Genomic DNA, 6,000 nt, shown 5'->3' on the forward strand with positions numbered 1-6,000 from the left:
TGTACCAGTCAGACCACTGTTATGCATATAGTACTGTACATCATCTGTACTCTACTCCTAAGAAAGTTGGAACATCTATCAATACATCTATAGATAATTTCAAATAATGATTTTTTTTATACATTCAAAACTGTAAGAAACAGCTTCCTTGTCAAGAAAACATTCCAGATAAAATTTTTGATTATTTTAAATAAAATTAAAATAAACTTTTGAAAGTAAAATAACTTTTGATTAAAAAAAATTTTAGTTGAAGATTACTGACTATTTTTCAACATATGTATGTAAGAGTATTTTTTTATTTCAAATGTAACATTTTTTCAGAAATTTTAATTTAAAAAAAATAATGTACCTTCTGTTTGATTCTGCTTGGAAAATTCACACATAAAGCATGGTGTTATTAATATGTCTAAAAGCATATTTTTATGGAGAATAAAATATATTACATTTTCTTTTCACTCTCAGTTATATTCTATAAAATGAATTCATGTTTTGTTGAGATAGTTTGCTATGTGGAAATTAGACAGTGCTTTTAGAATAACAAAAGATGGATAGATTGAGACATATATATAGAAAATTTGTATTTATTTGATTTATGATCAAATATTATTTATATTCAATTCAGTTAACTCATACCCTGTTCTAACTGAACCATGAGATTCATAAAAAGAGACCAAAAACGTCTTTATTATATTAAACTTGTTACTAGACTTAATCGAGTGTGCTTTTTTGACTAAGAATATCATTTCCTCCAGTTGTATACAATATGTATATATATAGTTTTCTTTTCATTTTATTCTTTCTGCCTTCTGAGCATTGAGAAGATTCTTATTTTTAATCATATTCATCATTGGTTAAGCCAAATCCATGATGGGATAGCTGGGTTTTCTAACAAAAACTTAGTTGAAATATGCACGTTAACCAATTGTCCTTGATTCAACAGATTAAAAAAATATTCAATAATTATAGTTCAATGAAATTAGTTTAATGGTAGTAATGATGGATACCCAGCATTAGATAGGCAGTGCTACATAGCCTATCTAATGCTGGGTATTCATCATTACTACCTCACTTACAATGTACCCTATTTCTGATTTTGAACTTATGGCAAACCTTATATAATTATGTAAAATATTTTTATTAAATACATTATCATATAAAACAAAAGTTTGCATTTAAAATAATAGAAAAATTATTAATGAAAAATAACAAGTGTTTTTTTGAAATTTGGATTTATCTCAATTTCAGTTGGATAAGAATATGTAGAATTATTAAATGAAATCAAAAATATAAATTATAAAAAAATTCTACTCAATTCGATTATTAATTGGTTCTAAACACAGATAAGTTATTTAAGTAGTATGTAAATATAAGCATTACTGTTCTGTTTGATATTATTTTAATAAAATTTTGGATAGAGGTGATTACAGAGTATCCATAAAATAAGTTTGCTATTTAGAGTAGTGTAATGCCAAAACTATTCTTTGGATTTAAGTTAACAATAAAAATGGGATAAATGTTAAGATATAGAAATATTCAGATTATTGATTCTTAATATAGATAATTATTAAATTTCATTATAGTATGTTTAATGCTACTGTATTTTTTTAATTTTAAGACACATTTCTTACCCAATATCCAAAGTGAAGATACATCTTAGAATCAATGACACAGTCCAAAACAACAATCAGAAGTCATGCAAGCTGTTCTGCTAAGGGGAGTTTCCTTTATTTTTTCTGTGAGAGGGGAAAACTTGATTAGGTAGACTTGTTCATCTATGTTCTTTTTGAGTCCTGGTGATATCTCCCAACTTTCCATATAGGTCTGTTATTTGTTTTGAAGAAATCAGACTTCTGAAGTAGTTTCTTGTGGTGTGCATAATTGATCTCTTAAGGCTAAAAGCTTTGACTTTGTCCCTCACTTAATCTAAATCAGTGTTTCCCAACTTGTGTCTCAGAAATATTAAATACTTGGAACTTTACAATTTTGAATAGGCTCTTTATTATAATTTCATTTATATTTCATCTTTTTTTTACTGCCAGCCAACCAAATGGACAAGGAGTATTCACTAAAATGCCAATTCTTGTAAAATTTGTGAAATCAGCATATCCCCTCACAAAAGTTGTGTACATCAATGCTTATGCCAGCATACCAACTCTTTGGAGCTTCTATAAATGTTGTGAGCTTAAAGACAGATACTAGTTCTTTATGCATTGATTCAAATATTCTTTTTATTTTTATAGTATATTTGTAAAATTGTGATTTTTTTTTTTTTTTTTTCTTCATAAGTTTAAATTTTGTATTATCAAAATATTTTTAAATCAACCATAATTTATTTTAAATTTTAAACATTTTTATTTTAAAAACTTTGATGTGTCACAGGAATCTTATTAAATTCAATGTGTGTTGCTAATTCAAAAAAGGTTGGGAAACACTAATTTACATCATAAGCAAACCACATGTGTTATGCAACAAAACTTTTTTGGCTATACTGCTCAACAGTGACATCGGCTTAAACGAACATTGTTGGTAATTAACCTTTAATTTAAACTCCTTTTTAACATTTGAAATGAATATTTCAAGAAAACATTATGACACAGCATTAAAACAAATAGTTATTGTAACTACGGTAAGTAAAATCACTAATCTTGAAATAAGTCCAGCAGTCATCAAAATTATCATCTTTCTAACATTTAGGAAGGTCGTCTTTAGAAAATTAAAACATAATGGAATGTGTGTTTAATCTTTGATTAGGAAAATTTAATATTGGATTGAATACAGTTTAAATTGGCTTTCACGTGCTTACCATATATGTGTGGGTAGGCAGTTCATTTCCCAATGATGACCTTCAGAGTAGGTGAAAAACCTTAAAAAGGTGATACTTTTGATAACTGCTGGACTAATTTCAAGGTTGATGGAGATTTTACTTACTGTTAAATTCATTCAGTTTGAATTCAATTTCATACTTATGATTAATCTTAGAATCAAGAAAAACATGGTATATCTTCATAAGTTTTCATATACATTCAAACCTTGTTTGCCTCTGAAGTTGATACTAAATTGAGTTTGGCCCTAACTGAATAACTTCAAACAATGAGAGTTACAGTACAGTAGAGCGTCGATTTTCTGAAAGTCAATCATCCGAAAGAATTCCAGTCGGCAAATTTAAATTTTCGCCAGTGCTGTGGCACTTCAATCTTTGGCTATGTCTTGGGCTACTCAAATATTTTACGTTTTTGATACTAAATTAACCAGTTTAGGCTGTTTTTGAAACAGTGCATCTTGAACCCATTACAGTTATGCCCAGTAGACATCTACAGTAATCATTTGGCCAGGAGAAAGAAGCTCATGATGAATGATTCCAGCTGTAGACCATCGGACATGCAGTTTTCTGTTGAGGGATGTTGGGCTTTGGTGTATGCAGTAGATTCACCAGACAATAACTAATAATAAGAACATTTAGTGGTGTTATAAGTAATCCGTTTTTCATCACACATCAGCAACCAGTCCAAAAATGGCTCATTGTTGTGTTGTGAAAACAACAGTGAGCAGATTGTGAGAATTAGGAGCTTATTATTGACACTCAGTTCATGTGGAACCCATTTACTCGGCTTTCAGGCTTTTCCTAGGCAATGCAAAGTTCTTAAAGATAAGTTGCGAAATGATTGAAAAATGAAATAAGATTGTTTTGCATTGATTATTATTTTAATAAAGATTAAAATTCTCAATAAACTTTAAAAACATTTATATAAATTTATGATGTACAAGTAATACAGTCTGTTTCAAAATTATAAACACACCCAACTTTTTTCAATAACAAAAACATTAACAATCGTAATGTATTTATTACATTAATTAATTAATGTGTTGTTTATTACATCATCAATTTAAACATTTTCTGAAATTTTTAGAGCAATCTGACAATTACAAAAAAAATTATCACAGATTTTTGATTGTTACAAATAGTGTTGCCACCTTTTCAAAATCACTGATCCAGACGACAAGTCAGGTTTGTTCGAACAGAAGTTCCTGATGCATGCACAATGTCATTTTACAATGCGAAGAATAATGTGCTAGATAACTTAGCCCGTAGACGTGTATGGTCATACATGCAAAAAAAGGAGTCAACAGGCTGCGCACCACACGTAAACAGACAAACATGAAAGAATTGAAGATGAGTTTTAGTGAATGTGAAGTTCTTTCGCTTTTAAAATAGTGTAAATTTATAAAAATATTTGCAAGAACTTGCTTCATTGTAATTTCACAATTTCTATGAAATTCCTGGACAAAATTAATAGTTTACCCGAACAGTGAGTCAATTCCCAGACTGTCCGGGTGAAAACTGGATGGGTGGTAACACTAGTTACAAAAGTATAAACACGGATGCATAAAAAAAATGATTTGTGATGATTCAATATTTTGTAGGTCTGCCATTTGATTTAATTAATTCAAATATTCTGTCAGACATACATTTTATCGGTTTTTGAAGTTGTTCTTGTTTAATATTTTTCCAACAATCCGTGATAGCTAATTTCAGTGCATTTACAGTATTGTATTTGTCTGTTTTGGCTATAAACAAGATGACTCGTAATGCCCCAAACATTCTCTGTCAGGTTCATATCAGGTCTCCATGATGGCCAATCAATTACATAAATTTTTTTTCAGCAAATCAATTTTTTGTTGACTTTGATGCATGAATGGCAGCATTATCCTGTTGGAATTGCCAGTTTTCTGACCCAATAAATGATCCAAAAGTTATTAAATTTTAATACAACAGTTCTTGATACTTTCTGAATTCATTCTACCTTATATAAATACAATGTCTGTTTTACCCCCATCCAAATCCTGCCCACACCATCAAAGAGCCCCCTTGCTGTCTGCTCATTCTGACTTCTTCATTTTTCCTCAAATCATGCCAGTAGTGACTATAACTGTCAGGTCCATCCAAATTCCTTTTTTTTTTTTTCATCTGAAAAGTTATTTGTTTTCACTCCTCTTTCCATGTTATCTTGTCTTTGACCCACTTTAATCTAGCTGTTTTGTGCAGCTGTGTTAATTTCGATTTGGCAGCCATTTTTGTAAATTTGGCATTTTTATGATTATGCATACATCTCCACACAGTTGTTGGTGAAACTGCAATTGGCAATGTTGATGCTGATTCTCTGACAGACAACTCGTTGACCATCAGTAGCCAAAACACCTTTCTTTCATTCCTAGGTGTAACGAGTTTAGGCCTTCCACATAGCATATTTCTGCCATAATTTTCATTCTGAGTTAACACATTTCTCACAGCTGCTGAAATTTGTCTTAGAGATTGTCCTGCTCCTTCTAGTTGATAAATTTTATGTATTTTTAACTCTATTAATGTTTTTCCACAAGGCATTATTTTAAATCACAAAAACTGTTTAAAATTGGCAGCATTTTTGTAATAATGAATGATACTACCCTCTGGTAACAACTAATTAAACCAATAATTAATAAAAAAAATTATTGTACTAATTTTATATACCTGTGATATACTTTTGAAACAATCAAAAATTGAAAATTTGTGATAATTTTTTTTTTATAATTGTCAGATAGCTCTAAAAATTTCAGAAAATGTTTAAATTGATATTATAAACAACATACTAATGTAATAAATACATTACTATTGTTAATGTTTTTGTTATTGAAAAAAGTTGGGTGTGTTTATAATTTTGAAACCAACTGTAATAAAGTATAGAATAAATATCTTTTTTTAAGAATATGATATTATGTTGAGTTTAGTGAGTTTTACTCGGTTCACACCGGTGGCTGTGTACTATGCCGGACCGGAGTCAAGGCATAGCAACCAAAACAAAACTAAAATTAAATAAGTGTGTCAGTGTCTGTATTCAGGAATTTCCTAACAATGTGGCATGTATTCAATATAGTGGCCTTCTGTAGTGTTATGTATGTATTTCTACTCAATTCTAATGTTCCCAGGCTTTTGTGTAGTGTGTGTGGTATCACACCTGTACAGGA

General features: G+C 29.6%; 1 protein-coding gene across 1 annotated transcript in view; it reads left to right on the forward strand.

Moving 5' to 3' along the window:
• LOC111632628 (protein downstream neighbor of Son-like) overlaps nt 1–6,000 on the forward strand; it is a 35,001-nt gene that overhangs the window by 15,014 nt on the left and 13,987 nt on the right. The gene's annotated exons all lie outside the window — the stretch shown is intronic.

Source organism: Centruroides sculpturatus, unplaced genomic scaffold, assembly GCF_000671375.1.
Source record: "Centruroides sculpturatus isolate CEXI.00-Female unplaced genomic scaffold, Cexi_2.0 scaffold589, whole genome shotgun sequence".
Classification (NCBI taxonomy): Eukaryota; Metazoa; Arthropoda; class Arachnida; order Scorpiones; family Buthidae; genus Centruroides; species Centruroides sculpturatus.